This window comes from Bos grunniens, chromosome X, assembly GCF_055505025.1.
Source record: "Bos grunniens cultivar Pamir isolate PY7600 chromosome X, Bosgru_T2T1.0, whole genome shotgun sequence".
Classification (NCBI taxonomy): domain Eukaryota; kingdom Metazoa; phylum Chordata; class Mammalia; order Artiodactyla; family Bovidae; genus Bos; species Bos grunniens.
In genome coordinates, this window is record NC_141194.1 from 65,565,341 (window position 1) to 65,577,573 (window position 12,233).

The 12,233-nt window shown below is 44.3% G+C and overlaps 1 pseudogene; it reads left to right on the plus strand.

Moving 5' to 3' along the window:
• Positions 1-256: 256 nt before the first annotated feature.
• LOC147340628 (elongation factor 1-alpha 1 pseudogene) lies at positions 257-1,606 on the plus strand (annotated as a pseudogene).
• Positions 1,607-12,233: the final 10,627 nt, after the last annotated feature.

Here is a 12,233-nt window from a genome sequence, read left to right on the forward strand (position 1 = left end):
GTCAGCATATATCAGTCCAGCTCAATACAGCAGATACCTTTTGAGGTCTTCTGTGTTCTGTGTTTTAGGCATTCTTCTAACCATTTGAGTAGAGCACAAAACAAAACAGACACAAATCACTTGAGCTTACATCCTAGTGGAGTGAGAGGGAAGCCATAAACAAAATAAATCATTAAGATTAAAAGATAGCTTTCTTGCAACAATTTTGCCACCAGGACACAGGTGTTGTGAAAACCACCACTAAACCTAAGCAAAAATGGGAAAGGAGAAGACCCACATCCACATCCTTGTCATTGGGCATGTGGAAAGTCTACCACTACTGGCCATTTGATCTACAAATGTGGTGGGATTAACAAAAGAACCATTGAAGAGTTTGAGAAGGAGGCTGCCGAGATGGGAAAGGGCTCCTTCAAGCATGCCTGGGTCTTGGACAAACTGAAAGCTGAACATGAGTGTGGTATCACCATTGATATCTCCTTGTGGGAATTTAAGACCAGTAAGGGCTATGTGACCATCAATGATGCCCCAGGACACAGAGACGTCATCAAAAACATGATTACAGGCAAGTCCCAGGCTGACTGTGCTGTTCTGATGACTGCTGCTGGTGGTGGTGAATTTGAAGTGGGTATCTCCAAGAATGGGCAGATCCACGAGCATGCCCTTCTGGCTTACACTCTGGGTGTGAAACAACTAATTGTTGGAACTAACAAAATAGATTCCACTGAGCCACCCTACAGCCAGAAGAGAAATGAGGAAATTGTTGAGGAAGTCAGCACCTACGTTAAGAAAACTGGCTACAAACCTGACACAGTAGCATTTGTGCCAGTTTCTGACTGGAATGGCGACAAGATGCTAGAGCCAAGTGCTAACATGCCTTGATTCAAGGGATGGAAAGTCACCAGTAAAGATGACAATGCCAGTGGAACCACACTGCTTGAAGCTCTGGATGCATCCTGCCACCAACTCACCTGACAAACTCTTGTGTTTGATTCCCCCAGGACATCTACAGAATGGTGGTACTGATACTGCCACTGTGGATCAAGTGGAGACTGGTGTTCTCAAACCTGGTATGGTGGTCACCTTTGCTCCAGTCAGCGTAACAACTGAAGTCTATTGAAATGCACCATGAAGCACTGAGTAAAGGCCTTCCTGGGGACAATGTGGGCTTCAGTGTCAAGAACGTGTCTGTCAAAGATGTTTGTCATAGCAATGTGGCTGGTGACAGCAAAAATGACCCACTGATGTAAGAAGTTGGCTTCACAGCTCAGGTGATTATCTTGAACCATCCATCCCAAATCAGTGCTGGATATGCACCTGTGCTGGACTGTCAAACAGCTCACATTGCTTGCAATTTTGCTGAGCTGAATGAGAAGACTGATCGTCATTCTGAAGATGGCCTCAAAACTCTTGATGCCACCAATCATTGACATGGGTCCTGGCAAGTCCATCTGTTGGGAGCTTCTCTGAGTATCCTCCTCTGGGCCATTATGCTGTTCGTGACATGAGACAGGTGATTGCTGTGAGTGTCATCAAAGCAGTGAACAAGAAGGCAGCTAGAGTTTGCAAGGTCACCGAGTCTGCCAAACAAGCTCAGAAGACTAGATGAATATTATCACTAACACCTGTTAACCCAGCCTTAGTGGTGGAAGAAGGGTCTCAGAACTGTTTGCCTCAATTGGCCATGGAAGGTTAATGTAAAACACTGGGTAATGATAACAATGAATCACAAAACCTTCAGAAGGTGAGGTGAATGTTTTGTGGACCATGTGTTTTGTGTGTGGCAGTTCAGAACTTTTCAATAGAAACAATTTGACCAAAAATCTGTCACAGACCTTGAGACCCATTAAAACAATGGTTGAAAACTTGTGTCTCCTTTTGGTCAACACTGTAACTTCCTATAGTACTACTTAGGTAAGATTTGCCCATAATCTATCTCTGGTGAAACAAAAGAATTTTAAATTTCTGGGTTGGAGCTTCAGGTTTCTTAACCTTGTATAAGGAGAACTCATCTCTTTAAGTAGATCTTAAAAAGTGTTGGTGTGACAATTCATAGGTTAGGATAGATGAGCAAAGAGTTACTATGTTTTTTATGAAAGCAAGTTTATAAGAAGGTCAAATTTATAACACGAAAGCTCATGTAGCATATACAATCTTTTATGGTTATGTAAATATCGAGTAAATCAGTTACATCAAATTTTAGTTTCCCGGTTTTGAGAATGTGCATTCCATTTATAATATTTAAGTAATTCATCTCAAACGTGAGGCTTAAACAGAATTGAGCCCTGCCCTGCTAGAATTAATTGTATCTAGAGTCTAGTAAGAATAAAAGATGCTAGGAGCTAAAAAAAAAAAAAAAAAAGCTATTAGATGAAAGTGCTATAGAGAAAAGAAAATGTTTAGCTCTCTGACATAAAAAATGGTACCTTCATAAAGCCCATCAGGATCCATGCCAGGTTCGTCAGAGTGTTATGCTTCTTATAATGAGACAATGAAGAGAACCAAAATGTGAGAAGTGTACATCTGCTGAGACCTATGCTTTGCATTTTGTAAAGAAAATAACATTTGGATGACTTCTGAACTATTTGTTGATCCATCAGAAAAGATCACTATATCATTTCCAAGAAGTCAGTGTAAACCTCATGGCACAGCTCGTCTCTTATTTAAAGCTGCTGCTGCTGCTAAGTCGCTTCAGTCGTGTCCGACTCTGTGCGACCCCAGAGACCGCAGCCCACCAGGCTCCCCCATCCCTGGGATTCTCCAGGCAAGAACACTGGAGTGGGTTGCCATTTCCTTCTCCAGTGCGTGAAAGTGAAAAGTGAAAGTGAAGTCGCTCAGTCGTGTCCAACTCTTAGTGACCGCATGGACTGCAGCCTACCAGGCTACTCCATCCATGGGATTTTCCAGGCAAGAGTACTGGAGAGGGGTGCCATTGCCTTCTCTGTTATTCAAAGCTACTTGCAGTGAAAAAGCAAATGGATTTAAATAGGGCTCTTGAAATGAGATGTTCTTAAAAGAAGGATGTCAACAAGAGGACAGGACTAGGAAAATCTAGGTCATCGCTTGCATATAGAAATACAAAGTAAACAACAATATACAGACCAAAGTATTTTTTTTTTAATTTTATTTTTAAACTTTATAATATTGTATTAGTTTTGCCAAATATCGAAATGAATCCGCCACAGGTATACTCGCGTTCCCCATCCTGAACCCTCCTCCCTCCTCCCTCCCCTACCCTCCCTCTGGGTCGTCCCAGTGCACTAGCCCCAAGCATCCAGTACTGTGCATCGAACCTGGACTGGCGACTCGTTTTATACATGATATTATACATGTTTCAATGCTATTCTCCCAAATCTCCCCACCCTCTCCCTCTCCCACAGAGTCCATAAGACTGATCTATACATAGGTGTCTCTTTTGCTGTCTCGTACACAGGGTTATTGTTAGCGTCTTTCTAAATTCCATATATATGCGTTAGTATACTGTATTGGTGTTTTTCTTTCTGGCTTACTTCACTCTGTATAATAGGTTCCAGTTTCATCCATCTCATTAGAACTGATTCAAATGTATTCTTTTTAATGGCTGAGTAATACTCCATTGTGTATATGTACCATAGCTTTCTTATCCATTCATCTGCTGATGGGCATCTAGGTTGCTTCCATGTCCTGGCTATTATAAACAGTGCTGCGATGAACATTGGGGTACACGTGTCTCTTTCCCTTCTGGTTTCCTCAGTGTGAATGCCCAGCAGTGGGATTGCTGGATCATAAGGCAGTTCTATTTCCAGTTTTTTAAGGAATCTCCACACTGTTCTCCATAGTGGCTGTAACAATTCCATTCACCATTGCAACGGAAAGAATAAAATACTTAGGAATATATCTACCTAAAGAAACTAAAGACCTATATATAGAAAACTATAAAACACTGGTGAAAGAAATCAAAGAGGACACTAATAGATGGAGAAATATACCATGTTCATGGATTGGAAGAATCAATATAGTGAAAATGAGTATACTACCCAAAGCAATATATAGATTCAACGCAATCCCTATCAAGCTACCAACGGTATTCTTCACAGAGCTAGAACAAATAATTTCACAATTTGTATGGAAATACAAAAAACCTCGAATAGCCAAAGCTATCTTGAGAAAGAAGAATGGAACTGGAGGAATCAACCTACCTGACTTCAGGCTCTATTACAAAGCCACAGTTATCAAGACAGTATGGTACTGGCACAAAGACAGAAATATTGATCAATGGAACAAAATAGAAAGCCCAGAGATAAATCCACGCACATATGGACACCTTATCTTTGACAAAGGAGGCAAGAATATACAATGGATTAAAGACAATCTCTTTAACAAGTGGTGCTGGGAAAACTGGTCAACGACTTGTAAAAGAATGAAACTAGAACACTTTCTAACACCTTACACAAAAATAAACTCAAAATGGATTAAAGATCTCAACGTAAGACCAGAAACTATAAAACTCCTAGAGGAGAACATAGGCAAAACACTCTCCAACATACATCACAGCAGGATCCTCTATGACCCACCTCCCAGAATATTGGAAATAAAATCAAAAATAAACAAATGGGACCTAATCAAACTTAAAAGCTTCTGCACAACAAAGGAAACTATTAGCAAGGTGAAAAGACAGCCTTCAGAATGGGAGAAAATAATAGCAAATGAAGCAACTGACAAACAACTAATCTCAAAAATATACAAGCAACACCTACAGCTCAACTCCAGAAAAATAAATGACCCAATCAAAAAATGGGCCAAAGAACTAAATAGACACTTCTCCAAAGAAGACATACAGAGGGCTAACAAACACATGAAAAGATGCTCAACATCACTCATTATCAGAGAAATGCAAATCAAAACCACTATGAGGTACCATTTCACGCCAGTCAGAATGGCTGCGATCCATAAGTCTACAAAGTATCTTGATAAGCACTCCGAAAACAAAGAGTTACAGCAACAAGGTAAACCTCCTCAGAAAAGATTCCACTAAAGATGATAGGAAAGTCCGTGGCATTTTGTCTTACACTTGCATAACCACCTTCCCAGCAGAGTGAACCATGATCAGGAGGTAGTCTCCTAAATTCTCACTAAAAGATACCAAGGCATATGAAGATACAGGGATACCTGGCCCATTCAAGGGAATAACAAACATATCCAGTAACTCACCATGAAAACTACCTGCATAAGTCTTACTTGACAAAGAATTCAAAGCTATCATCTTAAATGCTGGATGAGCTAAAGAGGGAACACATATAGTAGGTTAAAATAAATCAGGGCACTAGAATTCCTAGTGCTGCTTGCCAAGTTATGCCTTTGTCTGTCCACTGGATCAGTTGGCGAGTGGCAGCAAAACAGCCAGGGGGTCCCCTTTCAAAAACTCTCCTGAAATGGCAGAGGGAGAGAGGAAGCCTCAGCACCTTGCCCCTTGGGCCTGGGATCTGTCATCTGTGGTAACATTGACACCCATCTCTGTATCCCTTGTGGCCTCACACCACTTGCCCTACCTATATTTGGCCAGACCAGTTTCATATCAGGAAAGCCTTTGGCACCTCCAGGGAGACTTCTCTCAGCCCAGACTTGGAAAACATGCAACTCCTGCTGGGCGGGAGGCTTTGGACTCCCTGCTGGAAGAAATAAAAGGATACTGCTCACCATTGTCCTAGATCAGAGATACGTGCATGTGTGCTCAGTCGCTAAGTCGTGTCTGACTCTTTGTGACCCAATGTACTGTAGCCTGGGTGTTCCAGAACCAATAAAGCATACTTCCTGCCCCAGAAGTGAGAGTCTGGGTGGGATAGTCATGCAAATTAACTTACCAGAAGTGACAGTTCAGTTGTGCAAAATGCTGTGATGGAGAAAAGTCCCTGGCATGTTTGTGTGCACAGCAGAGAGGGGACAGGAGACCAAGGGCTGGGGTGATCTTGGAGCAAGAAAGGGTTCCTTACGGAGGTAGGAATATCAAAGACTAGAAAGAGAAGTGCAAGATCAAAACAGGAAATAGTGGTTTCAGAGGAGAGCTGTAAGTGTAAAGGCCTTGAGACAGGGCAGGACTGAAAGTGTGTGTGTGTGTGTGTGCATGTGTGTGTGTGTGTGTGCGCGTGTGTGTGTGTGTGTGTGTGAATGGGGAGGGGACTGAAGGCAAATTTGAGACATACTGTAGAGAGAGATGAGGCTGTAGGAGAAAAACATAGTTCAGATGTTCAGGTGGAAGGTCTGGGGGATGAGAGACAAAATCCTGGATGAAAAGGGGCTTTTACCAAATCATCTCATTTGAGGTATGGGGGATCCAGAACAAAGTCTCCACTCCACTGGTCTGGAATGTGTCTTGAGCTGCTGTCCTGTACAGACGTCTATCCTGTATAAATGGGGCCCTCTAAATGCACCATCTCTAGGGAATAATGAGAATGTCAAGGTGATTCCCACCTCAGCTGTTCTGCAGAAGCCAGTGACCAGGGACTTTCCTCTGTGGCCTGAGGGAGCCAGAGATCAGTGCATAGTGAGTGTTGATATGAGTTTATGCAGTCTACCACAAGAAAAACATAAGGAAGTTTTGCATGTTTAGTAGACATGACATCAGGGAAAAGAGGCAGAATTGCAAAGACAGGACCTTGAAAATGGGCAACGAGAAAAAGGAATGGAATGAGGGAGGGAGGGAGAAATGAGAGTATTTGTCCCTTTGTGTCCCTTGATATTGCTTCAGAATTGCATCTAACTGGGCCTGCCTCCCTCACATCAGAAGTTTTATAAAAGTGTCTGTTCAGATAAGCCTCCCTTCCTGGAGAACAAATGCTTTTGTACTACTTGATAGGGAAATACTTTTCCCTGGATTGGTTTTTTGAGTACTGGACCCTCCAGGATCACTGGGGAGCTTCTGCAAGGTGGGTGCAGGGTCTCACATCAACTATGTCAATACTCACGGCTGCCATTCCCTGAGGGCCTAGTATGTATCAGACATCCTGTCATGTGAGTTACAAATAAACTGGCAGTTATCTTTCCAACAGTCTTGTAAGCTGAGTATCAGTTAAGTGTTAACAGAAGAGCAAAACTGAGCCAGAGACTTCAAGTGATTTGCCCAAGGTGACACAGAGGATTAGTGGCAAAGCAGAACAAGTCCCCAAGGTGTGGGCACATCCTTCACCACCCTGGCCCCTGAGAAGCTCTCCCAGGCTGGATCAGGCCTCTGCCTCCTGCCCTGAGCCCCTAGAGGTTCCTGCTCTCTTCGTTATTCCTGACTACTGCATAACAAGTTACCCCCAAACATGGTGGCCTAAAACGATACCATTATTTGCTCCAGCATTTGTGCAGCAGGGACCCAGGTATGAATTAACCAGGTCCTCCTTTATCCATCTCTCACAAGGCCATGATCAAGGTGTTAGTTCAACTGTGGTCTCATCTGAGGGTGTGACTGGGGGAGGGTCAACTTCCAAGCTCACTCATGCGGCTATTGTTTGGATCCAGGTCCTTGTGCGTTATTGGACTGGGGGCCTCAGTTCCTCTCTGGTCTGTCGTTGGCCAGAGACTATCATCAGATCCTTGCTATGTGGCCCTCTCCATCAGAGTAAGAATGCAAAATGCAAACTGAATCAGAGAGAGAGAGGGAGAGAGGGAGAATGAGTGCCAACAAGACAGAAGTCACAGTCTTGGTATAATCTAACCTCAGAAATGACATGTCACCATGTTTGCCAAATTCTGTCGATTAGAAGCAAGTTACTAAGTCCAGTCCACACTCAAAGGGAAGGATTATACAGGGCAGGAGTGCCAGGATGCAAGGGTCTGCAAAGCCATTTTAGAAGGCTGTCTACCACACTTGCTCTCTGTATCCACCTCAGTATAGTGAGCGACTGCAGGTATCAGCGGCTTTGATGTGGTAAATGGTTGATGGGTCACCTTGGAGAGTGCTGTGTGGTCTGGTGATCCTAGCCGGCTCCCAGTAGACCCATTGGATGAGTCTCATCAGGACTCAGATCTGCATAGTCTTACCTTCCTCCCCATCCCCATCAGTCATACCTGGTCATTGAGCCCAGGGGGTGTGATAGCAGCTGACAAGGGACCAGCCCTCTGTGTGAATGGAACACTCCTATCACTTGAGCAAGGCTGGGACTCAAGGTGGTGCTCTTGGCCTCTCTTGGTAAAACAGAGAGCTCAGCTCTACCACTGAGACAGGGCCCACTTCAAGAGAAGAAATTTATAGATGGGAGAGGGCTGAGTGCTGGGTTATCTGGAAAAGCTGCTGAGATGTTCTTGCTTTTGCTCTCTGACTTGGGATTCAGGGTTGTAGAATCCTCCAAGTTCACCAGGAGGCATCAGGGGACCATTTCCAAGGCGATATGGAGTCACCCATAGAGGAGGCAGAACGACTGTGAAGCTGCATAAAGACATAGGGTTATTCAAACGCCTGGGAGGGGGACCTACTTTAGGGAGGACATGAGTGAGTGTGAGTCAGGGAATTATGTAAAGTTTAAAAATAAAATAAAATTAAAAAAAAAGATATTTAATTCAAAACTAGAGAGAGCTGTAAAGCACTTATGGCAAAGTGTTATTAAATAGGGGTGCTAGCTGTTGTACTAGTCTCTCTGTTTTTCTGCACATTTGAAATATTATAATAGAAAATACTCCAAAAAATGGAAAACAGCTGAGGAGAAACTCTCAGAGCCCCTGCATCCCACATTTCCTTGATGTGGCTCAGAGCCAAGCACAGCAAGTCGAAGGGGCCTGGAGGACTTGGGAGTTTCCAAGGAAACAAATGGTTCTCTTAGGCCATGGGAGTATGGAAGCCTTAGGGCTGGACTTCCCTAGCAGAGACTAAGCCAGGAGCAGAACATTCCCAGAAGAGCCCAGGCTCTTCTCAATTCTGGGAAGCACTCACCAAACATAGGTCTTCCCCTACTGCTGTTTTCCTGCAATACATACCAAGAGCAGCTTACAAACGGACATGGCATCATATTATGTGATCCACAACCTGAGGTTATAGATGAGATCATGTGCTGGAGGGATTCTTTCTAAGGATGGGGTGGGGGTCTTTGGGATCAGTGGCTCTAATGTCTCTAAAGCTTTGATTTCTGTGACATCTTCTATCCTTTAGTCCCAGCCAACCTGTCCATTTACTCAGGATCCTTGTGGTCCCACCATGCCCCAACCCGCACCCCAATGGCTATCACTCAGTCACACCCAACAGCCGCCCTTTTTGAAATGTTTGAAACTAGTAGAACAATTACTGTCCATCAAACACATTCCTATCCCAACAGTGACTGAGAGATAAGCAGTTCTGCTCTAGGTACAGCAGTACTGACTCTTATGGCTAAGCAATGGGCTAGCTCCCTCCTCCAACATGTCCCCCCAACCCCCACCAACAGAGGCAAGCCATAACCACAAGAGGTGGATATCGATGTGCAAAGGGACAATAAATATCATGGAGCCAAAAGAATCAAGAGTGCCCAGTGACAGAGAAACCGGGAAGATGGGGCAAGTGGTAGCTTGATCACCATGCATGGGTCTGTGTCTCTGTGTCCTGAGGTCTCAGCTTTCCAGTGTCTGATATCCTCCCCTACAAGGGAAAGCAGAGTGACAGCTGAACCCTTGGGAACCCTGGGGGAAGTCAGGCCTGGCCTGGGGGCTCTCTGGGCCAAGCAGGAGGGGAAGCATGTTGGCTTGGTTGTGAGCAGTGAGAGAGGCAGAGGCTGGCTCTGAGCCTCTCACCTGAAGGACTTGGTGAAACAGGCCAGGGCTCTCTGGAACTGGCTCCTCTAGCAGGCTCCCTAGGTTAACTTGTGCCTAGGTTTGGATGGATTCTCCACTGTGCTGACAAAACGCCTTTAGCTGAGCCAGTCCTGTTCTAGAAAAGAGAGAAAAAACATCCTGGCCAGCACTAACATTCATTCCTTCTTTCAGCAAGCGTTTGTTGAGGGCCTACTGAGTGCACACCAGGGTCACTTCTAGGCACTGGGGATACAAGAGTGAACTCTAGAGACCTAGATCCCAGTCTTCCTGGAGCTGATGATCCGGGGTGCTGGAGAAAACTCACAGTCACCAGGTTGGATGCCAGTGAAGTTCACATTTTCTGTGACGTGCAGTAGGCATGTCGTCTGAAAGGGCTTATTGTCAGAGGCCAACAGAGCTCTTCATCATTTTGCTGGGTGGAAAGAGGCTAAGGGCCTGTCCCCTCCTTGAAATCCCATCTCTGCCTCCCTGGCCTGGATTTCCACTACCCGACCCTGGAGAGAAGTACACTGTGTTCAAGTAATCGATACATTTTCCTGCACTCCTCCTAGTACTGAGATGCGTCATTGACTAATATCATTGTTTCCCTTTCTTCTCCCTCACTCTCCCTTAAACCCACTCTAATCAGGCTTCCAGCCCCACCATTCCACTTTAACACAGATGTCTGCATAACTAATTGAAAGTGATGGTCCCCATTTTTTTTGTTACTCTACATATGAATATATAAGCCTGAAGACTTATAGAAAGACTAATTTGCACATTGTTTATTTTAATTCAAATCCAGGTAACTGTCAATCGTACTTTCCTTCACCAGACCCATTCTCGTATGGAGAAACTCAGTTTGTAAATGAGAAGGCACTGCCAAATCCCTGAAACTGCCCTTGAATTTGCAGAGAGTAGAGCCACAGCTTTGCTGGGGATGCACAATCAAACTCCAGATTTCTCTCCCCCGAGGTAGTGGAAGCCAAGGTAGGGCAGTTGAGGGAAGCACGGATCTAGAAACTGGTGTTTCTCAGGCTGCTTGCTCAGGTAAGGCTCAGGATCAGCCCTTGGCACCCTCACAAGGCCCAGACCTTGAGGATGCCCAAGGATGTGTCCAGGGCTTGAAACAGGTTTTGTAGAACACTGTGATGGGTCTTATGGCAGTGACACCTGAGCCCCTAGGGCTCTGGTCTAGGAAGCATCAGTTGTCCCAGTCTTTCAATTTCTCGTCTGTGGCAGGAGAAAGAAGGAAAATGTGGAGATGCATAGAAGGGCCAGGAGATTATGGTTGATCAGTCCCTCCTAAAGGGCTCTTCAAACAATCTGCACCAATTCACACACCCAACATCAGTGTATGTGACACTTTTGATATCATTAATTTTCATCAATTTGCAGTTTGAATAGTATAACCCCATTGTTATTTTGTTTCCATTATTTCTTGTGGTGTTGAGCTCCTATTTCTTTTATATTGACATTTGTATTTCTGTAATCAATTTCTTCAGGTTCTCTGCTAACTTTCCTATTGTTATTTGTTTGTGGGTATGTGTTTCTTGAGTTGTTTCAGCAGAGTTCTCTGTATAATGCAACTATGATTCTTTAGTGTGTTATAACTGGAAGAAACACAAGCTGGAATCAAGATTGCCAGGAGAAATATCAATAACCTGAGATATGCAGATGACACCACCCTTATGGCAGAAAGTGATGAGGAACTAAAGAGCCTCTTGATGAAAGTGAAAGTGGAGAGTGAAAAAGTTGGCTTAAAGCTCAACATTCAGAAAATGAAGATCATGGCATCCGGTCCCATTACTTCATGGCAAATAAATGGGGAAACAGTGGAAACGGTGTCAGACTTTATTTTTTGGGGCTCCAAAATCTCTGCAGATGGTGACTGTAGCCATGAAATTAAAAGACGCTTACTCCTTGAAAGGAAAGTTATGACCAACCTAGATAGCATATTGAAAAGCAGAGACATTATTTTGCCAACAAAGGTTCGTCTAGTCAAGGCTATGGTTTTTCCTGTGGTCATGTATGGATATGAGAGTTGGACTGTGAAGAAGGCTGAGCGCCGAAGAATTGATGCTTTTGAACTGTGGTGTTGGAGAAGACTCTTGCAAGTCCCTTGGACTGCAAGGAGATCCAACCAGTCCATTCTGAAGGAGATCAGCCCTGGGAGTTCTTTGGAAGGAATGATGCTAAAGCTGAAACTCCAGTACTTTGGCCACCTCCTGCGAAGAGTTGACTCGTTGGAAATGACTCTGATGCTGGGAGGGATTGGGGGCAGGAGGAGAAGGGGACGACAGAGGATGAGATGGCTGGATGGCATCACTGACTTGATGGACGTGAGTCTTTGTGAACTCCGGGAGTTGGTGACGGACAGGGAGGCCTGGCGTGCTGCGATTCATGGGGTCGCAAAGAGTTGGACACGACTGAGTGACTGATCTGATCTGATGCGTTTCTTGAGTTGTTTCAGCAGAGTTCTCTGTATAATGTAACTATGATTCTTTAGTGTATTA